At 57.2% G+C, this 15,579-nt stretch overlaps 1 protein-coding gene across 2 annotated transcripts in view; it reads right to left on the minus strand.

Annotated features, from left to right (window-relative positions):
- Window positions 1-15,579, minus strand: part of SDK2 (sidekick cell adhesion molecule 2) — a 233,402-nt gene that overhangs the window by 100,484 nt on the left and 117,339 nt on the right. The window lies entirely within an intron of this gene.

A 15,579-nucleotide genomic window follows, 5' to 3' on the forward strand; every position in this document is an offset into this window, starting at 1 on the left:
AAGCTGTTTTGCTGAGGTGACCAGGAAGCAGCCTGTACTTTCCCAAGGATGGGAGTCGCTGTGCCGAGCCCTTGACCCTGGCCGGGACCAGGCCTCCCAGGACTGTGCTGACTCTGCTGGAGGCGACTGTCCTCCCCTGCCTGTGACTCGCATGACTGAGAAAAGTGGGGGCATTTTATTTTGGCCAGGCACGGGACCGTGCTATAATACTAACTGCAATGAACAGGGGTGACGGAGGCAGAGAAATTTACACGTCTCCCCAAATGCTTTGCATCGTTCCACCCTTGAAGTCACAGACAGCTCCACTGAGTGGGAAAGGTTGGCTTTCTGTACGTGGAGGCCCTAGGGCCAGGAAGCACACGTGAGGAGGGCCCTGGGAGCCCGCTCCAGGGGCACGTGACTGGCCCGGGGAGCAGCAGAGTCCGGTGTTGGGGGGAGCATGGAGCACTCGCCAGGCTGGGAGGCGTGGAGCAGGCCGGGCTGGGTCAGGGAGACGAGCTTCTGGCTGCTGGTGCTCTCTGGTTCAGAGGGGCTTGGCCCCCCGGCATCCCTTCTGGGACCAACTTTTCTATCTGTGGGTAATGAGCAGCCCAGCACACGCCTCAGTGAATCAAGGGGCTTTCATGTCTAGGCTTTCTCCCCAATCCTTGGGTGTCCAAGGGTTTGCCCAGCTGACTCAGTGGACAAGTTCACTGCCTCCCGCCTCGGGGCTATGCCAGCCCTGGGGCAGAGCAACCTTGTTCCCAGAAGCTGCCAAGTTTTCTTTCACACAGTTCTGGGCAGGGCCCATCATTATCACCACCACCACCACCACCACCACCACCATCATCATCACCATCATCACCATCACCATCATCACCATCACTATGACAACTCTGTATCATCATCACCATCATCACCATCATCATCACCACCACCATCATCATCGCCATCACCATCACCATCATCATCATCATTATCACCACTATGACAACTCTGTATTAAGTAGTTTTCACACATTTCTTCATTTCACGTAGCAGTTCCCAAACGGTCGATTAGCATGGACCATAACACAAAAAAATGGGGGTCGACGTAAGATGGTCAATTTTTTACTTTGCCAAGTAAGATCATTAAAAACAGCCAACCAAAAAGCAAACAACCAAGCAACAAAACATTAAAAAAATTTTTTTTAAAAAGATAATATTAAAAAGTGCCAGGCAGAGAGAAAAATAAATAGAAATGGTCGGCATTTTATTTATAAAAGACATTTTTGAGATCACAAAAAAGAAACAACATCTCAGCATAAAAGCCATTTTAACAAATTTTAAACAAATTTTATGCAAAGCCCACTACACTGGCTTCACTTTTCTCATTTTATGCGGACAGGTGCAAACGATCGTGGGTCTCTATTTGAGAGCCTTTCATTTAATCTCTATGCTAATCTTTTGGAGATGATGCTTTTATTAATACTTCCGTTTTAGAGGTGAGGAAATAGAGGTTTGAAAATATCTCATCACTGACCCGTGCTCTCACAGGTCATAGGAGGCAGGCCAAGGTCTCACAGAGCCTCTCTGACTCCGAGCCCGGATGCTAACCAGTTCAACCCTGGCATCATAGCCCAAAGGGCCCACCTTCCGTCCGGGAACTGCACGAGCCCCAGGTCACTGTTGGGCACGTGGCAGGCTGTCTCTGGCTCTGCAGCATTATCCAGAACGTTGTGGCTATTCAAGCCTCTTATCTCTGACACCAGCTGCAGCTCTTATCTGTCCTTCGTTACTGTGCACAGTATGATGATGGGAAGATAGTAGTGGCCTCAGCCCTGGCGAATTTCCCGTTCTCCTCTCGCCCACCCGCAAGCCCATCATGGGCTCTCTCTGACCGCTGTCCCATCTCCTGTGGGGACGGGGGACTGCTTTGTGGAAACTAGGTCTTCAGAGGGATGGGGTGACCTGAGAGGGAAGATGGAGAGACAGAGATTGGGTAGAAAAGCCATGTTTTGGAAATGGAACCAGATATTAAAAAGCTCCAGTAAGAGGAAAACGAACAGATATGGCCAACGAACTCACAAAAAGATGCCCGCCTCTGTCGCGACAAAACAAAGCCCAATCCAAACCGTGTCGACCTATCAGATTGCCAAAGATTTTCAGGTACGATCACACCCGGCGTTGACAAAAGCAAGGAGAGGAGGCAGACACTGAGACTGGCGGGTGGAAATGCAAATTGGTCTGGTCTTTGGGGCAAAATCTGTCAAAATAAGAGCATTTATGTCTTTTGACCCAGACGTTGCACTCCTGGGAAGTAGCATTTTCAGACACACTTGCAAAAATGTGGCAAAATATAGGTACAAGGATATTTACTGTAGCGTCGCTTGTAATGGCAGAGATAAACAAGCAAAACTAGGAAGCAACCTAGATGACCGTCACAAACGGGACGGGGTCACTTAGTGAGGCTGCAGCCACAGAAAGAACCGGAAGACCTCTACGGAATGAGATGGAATGGTTTCCAAGACGCACGAACCGTGGAAAGGAAGCTAGAGAAAGGAGATGTTTACCGAAATAAAAACACAAGGCAGGAAGGAGCTAAACAATGTAACAGCTAGAGTGATCTCTGTTCTCAGTCATCCGTGATGTGTTAGTGTGCATTGATACAAGCTGCCGAACCCTAGTTTACTGTCTAGGATCATGCGAATTGACCCAATAAAAATAATTTGAGTTTGTGCACACACACACAAAAAAGTCAAAGAATAGTGTAAATACTACGATACTGCATGGGTAAATTGAAATAGTATATATATATGTGTATGTGTGTGTGTGTACACACACACACACATACACATAGACACACTTGCACACACATAATCAGACATATACTCTCTGGCAAGTACATACAGCTTTCGCTAGATAGATCTTCCATAACACGCCATCTCCCTTTCGGGAGAAGTGTCAGGGGTGGGAAGGGAGGGAAACTTCTACTTTTTGATTTTATGTCTTTCTATGCCATCAGAATTTTCTTTATCGGACGTATATATCGCTTTTTATTTTAAAAATAAAGTTAAAAAATGTGCTTCGAGCGTATAATTTAAGTGTACATTATAGAAAGGACACCAGGGACTCACTGGGTCGCGATTTGTTTGCTGATGTCAGTGACGCGTGGTGAATTTTAAACTTGAATCAAAGCAGGTTTCTGCAGAAGCTTCTAGGGCCGTATGTCTCAGCCAGGAACCCCCACGCCCCACGTGGGGCTCTGAGGAAGGCCAGCTGGCCGCAGGCCTGCCACTCCACCACCCCGCCCCCCCCCCCCCGAGGCTGGGCTAACTCTGGGTCCCCTCTTGGCCCTGGCCCTTGTCCGTCCCTCGAAATTGTAGGCAGGTGCTCCCTGCCTGCAGGGCGGGATGCGGCCCCCTCCAGCTCCTCCTGCCTCCCTCTCCTTCGCCTGCCTCTGGTGCGCTTTGCCTGGGAGACCTATTTCTGGCTTGCAGGCAACATTATTTAAAGTAACAGTTCCGCCACAGTCTTTCCGACCAGGGAAACCCGCTTCGCTCCACTCAAACTGCAGCTCTCGCCTCCCTGCCTCCCAGCCTCCCAGGCCGGTGGAAGAGGCAGGTGGCCAGCATCTCAGTTTGCTGCACGCATCCCTGACAGTGAAGGCCACAGGAGGCACTACCCAGCAATGCTCCCCCCTGGGCCCTGGGGCACACTCAGCCTGCAGCTCTGTCTGCCCCGCCCGCCTGTGGCAGCCGGCCTGGCAGACGGCTGCATGAGCCCGGCCCTGAACAGGTCCTCCTGTGGGGGCAGACGGATGGACGCAATGCCCCGTGCAGCTGGGCTCATCCCTGATCCGCCCACACGGGAGCACGGCGTTGGAGAAAGCCCCAGGGCTTCTGACTCAGGGAGACTGAGGCTTGACTTTCACTGCTCTTTCGTAGGGCTGTGGCCTGGAAACTTGCCAGCCTCAGTTTACCCATCTGTAAACTGGGGACAACGATGGCTGTCTTCGATGTGAGCGTTGTAAGAGGCTCTGGATGTAAGTGCCTGGCGCACGGCAGGTGATGCACAAACGCTTGTGAAATGAGGGGCTCAGTGCATGAGTCACTGGTGTGAGATGGGGAGTCCAGGAAGAAGGATGAGGAGGGCGTGGCAGGACCCCTTCACCCGAGTGGGGGTCCATTACCGGCTCTGGGGCGAGCAGTAGGGGAGCACAGCTTCCCTCGCCTGGCAAATGAACCCCAACTGTCCCTAGCCACTAACAAAGCATCTGCTATGCTCATCTGGTTACCTAATACTTCTTATTGATAGAGGGGCCCCTCCTCGGTCCCTCCGCCGTCGGTGGAGACCGCATCCTCGGGGACACTGGGGACCGCAAGAGAATGACGGCTGCCCTTCGAAGGCTGCCCCTCTCAGCCTCTTGACCCTGACGGACCACTCTTCACCGGCCTGACCGCCCAACCTCCTGGTCACCTTTGCTCGTGTCATCAGAGTGGAGTGGCCTGAGTCTCGCTCCTCTGGGGACGAGGAGCAGCGATGGGGGGTGAGAGGCGCCCCGGCCTCGAGCATCCGCAGCCGCGTTCTCCACCCCATGAGAAGCAGTCGCAGGGGCGTGGCCCCGGGGCTGGCGGACACCTGGGCTCGCCCTCCTCTAGGATCCCTAATTTGTTGATTTCATAGAAGAAATATATTCAAAGTTCAAAGAATAAAAGAAAAGGTACACAGTCGACGTCTCTCCTGGCTGCCAGGTTGTTCCCAGCTCCCAACACACCCAGAGGAAACCACTATTAGTTTCTGGAGCCTCCACTCAGAATTCCTTTATGCAAATTACTGATCCCTCCCTCTTCCGAGCAGGAGACAGGGCCTCCTCTCTGCTGCTCCTTGCTTTGTGCATGTGACAAGGTATCTCGGAAATCCTTCCATAGCTGCACTCAGAGCTTCCCCAGGCTTTCCGACAGCGCCTTGTGGAGGGAGCGCCTGGGAGGCGGGGCTCGGGGCTGGGGAGGAAAGACGGGAAAACACACCGAGAATCCGTTGTCTGCCGCACGGATGACGGGGGTGCCCCGATGTGGCCTGCAGGACCCCCCGGCGCGGTCTACTCGGCTCCGAGACGGAGAGATGGGCTCGGGGTCGGGGGCACACGACGGCAATGCGGGGAAGACCCGGGACAGGTAATTGGATTTTTAGAGACTCGAGACGGGCAGGGGAGAACATCACGGCCTCACAGATGTGGCATCTTCCCCGGCGCGGGGACTCGCGGTGCCCTTTGTGCTTCAAGTCCTTGAGTGTCACAGTTGATATTTAAAATGATTCTTAGTTGCATTAAATAAGATATTTCAATTCCACGAAGCTGTCAAGAGCTGACGCGGGCACCAGAAATAACAGGCGCGCTCTCCTTGTATTGTCCTCGTTAATAAATCGGGTGCCCGGAGGTGCACGCGGATGCTCACGCAGAGGAAGGGCGCGTGTGTACACACGCACGCCCGGGCGCACCCATTCACACACGCGCATCCACGCACATACGCCCGCACACGACCTGCGTAAACACGTGTGCACAAGCCCCACGTGCACGCACACTTATGCAGACATGCCCACGCACGCGGCCAGCCCTCGCGGGGTGAACACGCGTCCACGGCCGCGCCCATCCCGAGGTCACCCCGGGCCTCCCGGCCGACCCTGCTGAGTTCCAGGCACGCCCCCTCTCACACCGAGGCCACAGGTGGGCAGGCGCTCTGGGCTGCCTCATTCGCGCGCTCCGGACAGGCATCCAGTCAGAGACACACATGAACTGTCCCTCCCAAACCACACGCTTTCCAGGTGCTCGGTGGTGCTCAGGGGCAGGGGTTTCTAACCGCCGACCCTGGGTCCTAGCGCTTCTCCTTCCAAAGCCCTGTGCTGGGGAGGAGGGCCGAAAGGGGAGGGACAGAGGAGCCTTGCGGTTTGGGGGGAGACTCTCTGACTGTCCCTTCCGCAGGTTCGGTGGCTGGCAACCTCTTCCCAAGGGACCTCCGCTCAGGGAGGTGAGGCAGCCGGGCCTCCACATCCACGGGGGGTCAGCGGGGGGGGGGGCCCTCTGTGCACCGCCTGCAGGTGTCACTGTAGGGGCCGAGGACCACACGGGCTGCGGGCACAGTGGCGGGCAGCTGAGCTCTGGGGCTTCCTTCCCTCTTCCCATGGCCTTTAGGGCATCAGGAGAGGCATCCGGTCCAGGCGAGTGTGCGCCCAGGTGTGCACGTGCCCTCAGAAACCACAGGGACACACGCCGCGCCCCCGCCTGCCTCAGGGACGCAGCTGGTGTTCCAAGAACCGGCCACTGGGGTGGCGGCAGAACGTGCTTCTGCAGGGTTCTGCGGGAAAGAGGTAAAACTCCGCGCGGGGCGACGTAAAGGGGAAAGCCCATGCACCGGGTCATAAATAATCATAATCATAATAGAGTGCCATTATATGATTAACATAATTACCATCAGTATATGGAATGTCCTAAGGGCTTTAATGTACATCGACTCGGTTAATCCTGTAAGAGGCTTGAGCTAATAGAAACCTCGATTTGCAGACGAGAAGACGTAATTAAGTCACTTGCCCAGGTCACACAGCTAATAAGTACCTGGTACGTTGGGACAGTCCAGTACCTAGAGAAGACACACCTCAGCTGGACACGTACCCAAGAGTCCGGGGTCTCTCACTCCTGGGGACAGTTCTGACACACAGAGAGGCTGCCGATGACAGAGGGGACGGAGGTGCTTCCGAGCAGGGCCCACGGGTTTGGTCTGGGGCACGTGGCAGAGAAGCCGCTGCCGAGAGCTGGCCAGTCTAGTGACGGCGGGGACCAGCAGGCAGGAGCCTGAGTGACCAGGAAACCCCTTCGCCAGGACTGTGGTTATGAAAGGGGGTCAGGCGTGAGCGGGGTCAGAGATGGAGCCGAAAGGCTGTGATACGGTCGCTGGCATGGTGAGCTTTCTCTCTGGTGGCAGAGTTAGGAATGCTGGACTCATGGGCAGATGGGGAGCGGGGCGGGGCGGGGGCAGAGAGAGAGAGAGAGAGAAGAAGGGTGAGGGGAGTGGAGGGAGGGAGGGAGGGAGGGAGGGAAGGGAGGGCGGGCAAGCAAGAGCAAGCGTGCTTTGGCACAGGAAGTAGATGGAGCCTGGCGAAGCTGGCCCCGTGCTGAAAATAGGCAGGGCCGTTTGGGAAGGGAACAGCGATTTCTGCTGTATTTTCGGTGGTTTCTGCCCTGCGCTGTAATTCCCCTCCCACGTCTCCGTAAGCCTGTTATGTGCACAACCGGCTTTGCTGATGGGGAAGGCAGGGGAGACCCTGTGCTCCTGGCTGGGGAGGGGTGGCCCTCTGAAGGGAGGAGGCAGCCTCGGGGAGGGTTGAGGGAGGATGAGGATGACCCTGGAGTTGAATTCGGAGCAGAGGAGGAGGCAGGGAGGCCCAGGAGAGGTGAGCGCCGTCCTCCAGAGTCCGCGGAAGGCATGAGAGGGTCATGGACATGTCCCCTCACAGAGTGTGGGCATAGTAAAGAACTCGATGGCCCTGGCGTGTTGGCTGGTGGAGGGCGTCTGTCCGCCTTGTGACCACCTTCTGGGCCAAATAAGTGCTCTTAGTGGACAAGGCTCAGGACTTTGCTAAGGCTGCCTGTCAGAGGGCAGTCCCCACAGACTCGGGGCGAGGAGGTGTCCGGGGAGGAAGCCGTCGTGCATGTGCGGGTGGGACCATCGTTGCCGGGACCCTCTGCCTGATCCGGTAGCACCAGGCATGGGTTCTGAACAAACACTGGACATACATCATCTGGCCCATGCCCACATTTCCTGAGGCGGGGGCGGGGAGGGACCCATTTTAGCGCCAAGGGACTTGGGCTCAGAAAGGCTGAGCAAGCTGACCGAGGGTCACCCAGCTGGCAGGTAGCAAAGCGAGGTTTGATTTCAGGCCCATCGACCCCAAATGTGTCCCCACTCCTAAGCCACTGTCTGACCTGTCCTGGGGCCCTCGGGTCTGCTCAGCGATGCCTCTGGGGACCCTGCTATGACCCAGGAGCCCCGCTCTGGTGGGAGAGTGATGGCTCAGGGTGTCCTTCTGCAAAGAGAAAAGGGACATGGGACATCCCACGTTACTGCTAGGAGCAGAGATAAACGGAGAGACAGGGAAGGTGACCTCTGTCCGGGACACGAGGAGTTAAAACTCGAAAAGGTCTCGGTTCGGGATTTTTAAACAGGTGACTGAGAGGGAAGAAACCCTGAGATTGGTGGGCAGGGGAGGGGGGCACGTGGTTCTTAAAAAAGGAGAAAAAGAAAAAGAAGGAACTCAAGGGGAAAACAAAGTGTGCCTCTCGCTTTGCTTACAACAATGTTCTGGAGTTTTCGCCGATGGCTCCCTGCTGCCTCCACCTCTGGGCGAGGAAAGCAGGCTCCTTTGTCCTACCTCCTGGCACCTTCCTGAAACACCTCGGGAGCCTTTTCATGCCGAGGAAGATCAGAAGGGAAGCAAATTAAAACAAGTCGAAAAAGAGCCTGCGTGGGACTCTGGCCTCGAGGAACCAGCTCGCTCGCTCTTGGTAGCCTAGTCACGTGGGCGTGGGGAGCAGCCTCATCGACCTGCTTCCTCCGGGCCCTCCCCAGTCCGCCAGGTGTCCAGGGGAGAGGCTGCCTTTAATGGCCTCTCGGCCCCAATGGCCAGAGGACAGCCTCCTCGTGAGTCCTGCTGGGGTGGTGGGAAGGCAGCTAGCAGCCTTTTCTGTTCACTGCAGCCTGGGCTCTCGCAATGCCAGAGACCAGTGGGGCATCTGGGAGGTCCGTCCAGGCCTCGGAGTGACAGACCAGGGGCTGATGGGACTGGGGAGAATGTGGGTGGAGGGGGAGGTGCAGAGGTCCAGGGGGAGGGCTGATGGAGGTGGGGGAGCCAAGGCAGAAGAGGCTTTCCGGGAGGAGGCGCTGTCCAAGGTAGGAAGCGAGAGGAAGGCCAAGGGGAACCAGGGTGCTGGGCATGATGAGTGCATATCAGCAAGAGAACTATTCCCAAGACTGGGGGTCGTGGCATGCGCCACTGGCCGGGGGCGAGGCTGCCTCGGCGGTCGGCGCCAGTCCCTGCAGGGCCTGCGTGCGGGGGGGAGGGGGAGGCGTCTGGGCTGTGGGCAGAGGCGTAAGCCAGGTTGGCCAACTACGGCCCAGGGGCCAAAGCTACGCCCCGGCCTCTGTTGTCTGGCGAGATACAGACTAAGAATAGTTTTCATGTTTTTAAATCATTGAACAAAATCAAAAGAGTAATGTTTCATGACAAGAGAAAATTATATGAAACTCAAATTTCAGCATCCATAAATAAAGTCTTTTTGGAACGCAGCCGGCTGGCTCACTCGCTGACGCCCTGACCTTGGCTGCTCTCTCTCGATGACCACGGAGCTGAAGGGTGGCGACGGACCGTAGGGCTCTCGGTGTCTACCAATGTCCCTCTCAGGCCCTTCACAGAAAACGCTTGCCGACCCTTGGTGTAGAGTAGGCAGATTTACGTTTTTACAAAGACGGCTCTGATTCCAGGGTGGAGCATGAACTGAAGCTGGCCCAGGCCCGGAAGCTGGAGGCCAGTTTGGTTTTGGCCGTGAACTGCGGGCGGGAGGGACGGCGGAGCTGACCGAGCGCCATGGTGCCCGGACTGGAGAGTCTGACCGTCGCCCCAAAGAACGACGGCCCCTCGGAATCCCGCTCTGGCCTCGGATTTCTGCTCCAATCCTAGCCGCCCGCTTACTCAGTATGTGACCTTAGAAAGGGCCGGACCTCCCGAGGCCTCAGATGCTCACAGGAAGGACGGAAGCTCGTGAAAGGGAAGGTTAAGGCGGTTCGGCTCTCGCGCTTGTTTCGAAAAAACACACGTTCGTTCCAATACGACTGACACCTTAGGGAACAGTCTGGGCATAGCTCGAGTCTTGCATTTGCTTGCGTGCGATTTTGTCTGCAGGGACGGCAGGTCAATGCGGGCAGCGGACAGCGCTCAGCTGAAACGAGGCGCGGTCACACGCCCCCCGCCCCCCGCCCCCGCGGGATCCTCGGCCCCCCGTGTGTCAGGAGCGTGCCCGCCCGCACGTGGTCTGAGCACTTTCCTCCCGATCTCAGACCTTCCACCTGTCACGGCAGCTCACACGCTGCCACCTGTGGCCACAGGCAAATTCCAGGCCTTTCCCAAGGCAAAGCGCCGCACTGACCGCAGCAGCTACGCACTTCCGAACCCCGGATGTGGGCAGCACTGTGCGCTCGGTTGTCTTTATTGGGTGTCCCCGACGAAGGTTTCGAGGGTCGTTCCCTCACCCCATTTCCCGCGTCGGCCCTGTGGCTTTTTTCTCGTGCCATTCTGCACAGCATGGTGGTTTTTAACATTCATATTGCATGATAGTAAAACTCACTGCGAAGCGCTTCAGCCCGGAGTCTGGCAGTCGATAAGCCTCGAGAAATGTGACCCTGATGCGATGACTATTATTATTGATCATCCGGCTCAGACGGGAGTGTCTACCACTTGCCAGGCACTGTGCTGGGCTCCGGGGCCCAGGGATAACAGCAGCAGCAGCAGCGAGGCCGTCACCTCACGGTATTGTGGAGTCGTCAGCTCCCTGCGTTGAGGTGACAATGCTTCCTCCGCGGCCGCAGTCTGCTCAGAAACCCGTCGCGCCCGGTGCCACTTCCAGTCCACTCACATCCTACGACAGGACGCCCCCGAGGCACACGAGGGGAGCTCGACGTCCGGCCCTCGGCATCTCCGAATGGCAGGGAACAGAAGGGACGAGGACTTGCTCATGTTAGAGCAGGAGCGACTGTGGCGTGGCCCCTTTAATTACCACAGAGGAAAATGGCCGATCAGTTCTAGGGAGGGTGGGGCGAACGTGCCTAAGGAGCATTTACCTGGGGCAGGGGGCACCAGGTGGCACTTAGCTTAGGTGACGGTGTGAACCCTGTCAAGCTCTGTCCAGCCGGCCTGAGCATCCTGCTTGGCTGTCCTGCTCCCTGGCCCCTACCAGGCTCCTGATTTCCCCCGGCCAGATGTTTGTGGGATTAATGAGTGTTGATAAGGCTAGAGGAGGCGCCAGTCTTGCTGGGGCTTCCTCAGCTTTCCCAGGCAGGTCAGGTCAAGGGAAGCTGGGAAGAGGCCTCCCTGGCCATCTTGCAGTGCCTGGCAGGGCGGGGTGTGTGGCAGGATGCTCATGCCCTTCCTGGCCATACCTGGCTCAAGGTCAGAGCTGACGCTTTCTCTCTACCTGAGGCAAGCCTTCAGGTGTTGCTGTATTTCTCCTCTCTGAGTCCAAGGCTCAGGTGCCCAGGTGGGAAGGAAAGAGCCTGCTCCTCAAGCCCTCCCCTAGCTTCCCACTCTGGGCTGCATCTCCTCCCTTGGCCGCCCTGCCATCAAGGTCAAAAACACGCACCTACGACGACTAACGCCCAGTGCTGAGCCGGGGGCTTCGGGGGCAAATGTCACGTGACACCATTCCCACCTTGAGAAACATGAATGGTAGAGCACAGGCCTTGCCAGGTCACAGACCAGTAAAGCCGCCCCTCCCCCACACCTATATCTACAGCTGCATCTCTGTCCATAGCCATATCTAGGGGAAGGCCGGAGCGGCTTCCTTTAATTTGACCAACAAGGATATGAATCAACAAGAACAAAATAATCGACCGTGCAGATTTCACTGAATTTTTTGAAAGGACTTTTTCTACTTCTTCTACAAAGAGTAAAAGGGATGGAGGGTTTTACACACGGAACGGGTTTCACTCTGTGAGAGCCCACCACGCTGCCTGCTTTCACCACAGCATAGCAGCCTTGGCGGAACTCCACCTGGGTGGCTGCCCCACGGCCAGGGCCCCGCGCCTGAGGACCCCGCACGGCGCAGAGCTGCCGTCCCGTTGGGCTGATTCCTAAGTCTTCGGCTGCCTTTCTCTCCTTCCTACTTTTTCATATCACACTCGGTGGCTGACACTTTGCCTTACGCACGGTGGTGTTCGGCAAGCCCGGGCAGGCCGGCCGCTGGCACAGCTCGAAAGCACAGTGCCAAGGGGCCCCCAAGTCGAATCACCCTGTTTTGCTCTGCTTAAATGCCTCTGAGCTAAGGGCTGGCGGCAGAAGAGGGCTGTTGACCATATTCAATTCGCTGTGTGACCTTGGGCACGTTGCCAAATCTCTTCTGTGCCCCATTTTCTCATGTGTAAAACAGGAGTAATAATAATAGTGGTAATCGTAGCAGTAGTAGTATTAGTAGTAATAGTAATAAAATAATAATAATAATTAATAATAATAACATATTTGCCAGGCACCTAATAATTAATGATGATAATAATAATATATAGGCCAGACACCTAATAATTAATGATAATGATGATGATGATGATGATAATTAATAATAATAATAAATAGGCCAGGCACCGTTCTAAACACTTTACCTATGATAATGCAGTTACTTCTCCTCATTAACTACAACGTGAGGTCAAAATTAATTTTATCCAAACTTGGCAGACCAAAACCAAGATGCGCAGAGAGGTTAAGTAGCTTCCCCGAGATCACACAGCCCGCGGCGGCAGAGCCCCAGGAGGCGGCCCCCTGATTTCGCGCTCTTCACCACCACGTGAGCGTCCCTACTTGAAGGCACGTTGGAGGGGGAATATCTGCGAGGTGCTTAGGACGGGGCCTGGCGGACGTTCACGAAGAGCCAGCGGCCACTGGGATTGCCGATGCTGTTATTATTCACCTAGTCGTCTGTCTTGGGAGGAAGGGGCATGGCCCTCGGCCCCTCTCACAGCCCCCGTCACCCCGGGCCCAGTGCCCACTCCTCTAGGACAAGCCCTTGCCCAGCAGACCGGCCCGAGGAGAAGCGCCCGAGCTTCGGCTGCCCGTGACAGCTGGTGTCAGGAGCGGCGAGCGCGGCCGCCCTGAGCCCCGGGGCCCAGAGCCGGCTCCCCTCTCGGCCCTTCTGCACATCTGCTCGGTCCCTGGGCAGCCGGCCCCAGAGAAGACCCCAGCTGCCCCGCGGCACTACGTCCTGGCTTCGTCGGCACGACTCACCTCCCACCTCTGCCCATTGTCTTTAGGTTTCAAAGTTACCCTAGTGGTTGACTTTAGGGACACTTAGTGGGGAACGCAGACGGGAACTGTGGTAACGAGGCCCGGGGGGGCCCACCGGTGAGCTGCCACCTGCAAAGGGTGACCTGCGAGGCTGCCAGGTCGAGACACACTCGGGATGTGGAGTCCACTCCCCCCCAAGTCTGGGCCGGCCTCCCGACTGGCTTCCACTGACAGGGTGTGGCGGAACATTCCGGAGCCTAGGTATCAAGAGTCTTGCAGCTTCTGCACTCACCCTCTCGGACCCCCGCCCTGAGACCACCATCTACGAAGGGTGACAAAGCACAGGACGAGAGGTGCGGCACCCCATCTGTCACAGCCCAGCCCAGTGCAACTTCGTGAGTGGCCCAGGACAGACCAGCAGAGAAAGTATAGATCTGGTCGTTTAAGCCACCAGGGTTTGGGGGGGTTTTCTGGGCAGCAATAGCTAACTGACCAGAGGCCCGGGCCAGGCTGGGCCTGCTCCTGCGGGCGGGGTCCCACACTGTGTACGTCTCCTAGGGTTCAGGGTCAAGGGGCAGCTGTGCTTTGGGTTGATGTCCAGGGTCTGTGCCCCATCTCTATGGGGGAGGCTGTCTTTCTGGGTTACTATTCCTCATTCTGCAGGGTGAAAGGCCTCTCCCTTCGCCAAGCCCTCTGGGGGCCCCCACCTGCCCCTCGCTGGCACCGAGCCCAGGCCTCTCTGGCACCCCTCAGCCCCCAGGGGCTGCCAGGTGGAGCCGAAGTCTGTTTCCAGTCACTCCCCTCCCCCTCCCCGCCCCCTTTTCTGCCCCAGGGTCTTGGGCAGCTGCTGGGAGATGCCCTCTCCCCGGGCTGGCAGAAATTCAGTCATAAACACATCAGGGCTAAAAACTCAGAGAGCAAAAAAGGGGGCAGTGGCCGAGACTCATCCTAGGGGGACAAAGAAGCTCAGCAAGACCACCTGAACGCTCCCACATTGAGAGATCCCATGAATGGGGCTCTGAGGGAGATGGGTGGGGAGGGGGCGTCAGGAACCAAGGCAGTCGACCCCCCAGGCATCTGTCTAGACCATGCGCCTGTCTGAGAGCAGAACCGTGTCAAGGTCTCATTAGCTCCTGTGTCCTGGCTGAGAGCCACCGGGGGGCAGGGTGCGGGGAGACCAGGGGGAGCAGGGAAAAAAAGAGATCCCCAGGGCAAGCTGAGGTCTCTGGTCCAGCTGTGTGGGGAGAAAGGAGGAACATCTCATTTCCCTATACTGGAATATCCTAGGTAAAAAACGTATGTGCTTTTGAGGGGGACCACCTCTCCCTGCCTCCCCAAGGGCCTGGCCACGCCTGCCCGCCCGCCCTCCGCCCCGTGCACCCGTTACCAGGGATTCGGGCCACACTGGAACCTGTCAACCTCAGGCGATGAATGTTCAACCCTTCCTAAGTTGCATGTTAAGTTTCCTTGTGGTTGAATAAAGAGCCTCAGTTCATCGGAGGAGGGCTTTCCTTGGGAGCCTTTCATCAAAGCCGGGGCTTCCTGTGTGTTCTGCTCCGCACCCCGGGGAGTCTGGGCGCCTTGCCGCCTGTCCCCAGGGCTTCTGGGAAAGTGGGAGGAGGTGACGGGGGAGGAGAGAAGGCGTGGCTTGAGGGAGCACACCTGTGTATTCTAGACTGTTCTGTCCGGCGGGGCCAGCAGAGGGTCTGCTTCCCTTGCTCCACATCCCTTGCTTCACCCCTAATGTGCGATGCGCCCTTTGATTCCCTGGGCCTCAGTTTCTGCATCTGTAAAATGGGAAGCCGAGCGATGGCTTTGTGGCCTCCTCGGGCTGCCCTGTGAGAAGTAACCGAGGCGACGCTAACGCCGTGCGTACCTGTGTGCCGGGTCACGCTGGGTGCCACACGTGGACCCAGAGCTGTGGGTGGACACGCTGGGCTGTGCCTACTGAGCTCGTCAGCGGAAGCGAGGACGCACGGGCGCTTCTGAGCGCCGTCCTGCCTGCCCCAGCTTCAGGGGGGCTCATGGCTCTGTGGCTGTGTGCTCCCTGCCCCACCCCCTGACGGTCCTGGCACCCACGGGTGACGCTCTGAACCACGGGGAGATGAGGACACCGAGAAAGCGCAGCGGGCACCCACGGGGCGTGAGGGTCGATCTTGCGGGGTGCGTCCCAACACGGCACGTCCCCTCACATCCTGAGGTGCTCAACCCGAGGAGGGAAATGTCGCCACATGAAACAGGCTCTTGAGCCTTGGCTTCCTGTCGTGCCAGAATGCCGCCCAACGGGCGGCCGGGTGAGTCCAAGCCACCACTGGACAGAGCCTCAGGGGCGTGGGTTTGAATTCCGGTGGTGACATTAGCGCACGCCCCATCTCCGCGGAAAGTGGGTGTCCCCTCAGAGCCACCGAGTCCCAGTGGTGAGGAGGGGAGGGCTTGGCCTAGGGGCCCGCACAGCCATTCTGCGGCTGTGTGACTCCCGCAAGGCCCTGGGAGTGTGCCCCCACTCCCCACTGCCCTTAGCTTGGCGACATCCAGCATCCATCTCCGGCTTCCTTGGGAGGTAAGGGCCCCCACTGCCTCCCCAAGC

The sequence above is a fragment of the Rousettus aegyptiacus genome, unplaced genomic scaffold, assembly GCF_014176215.1.
Source record: "Rousettus aegyptiacus isolate mRouAeg1 unplaced genomic scaffold, mRouAeg1.p scaffold_m13_p_6, whole genome shotgun sequence".
NCBI classification, from domain to species: Eukaryota; Metazoa; Chordata; class Mammalia; order Chiroptera; family Pteropodidae; genus Rousettus; species Rousettus aegyptiacus.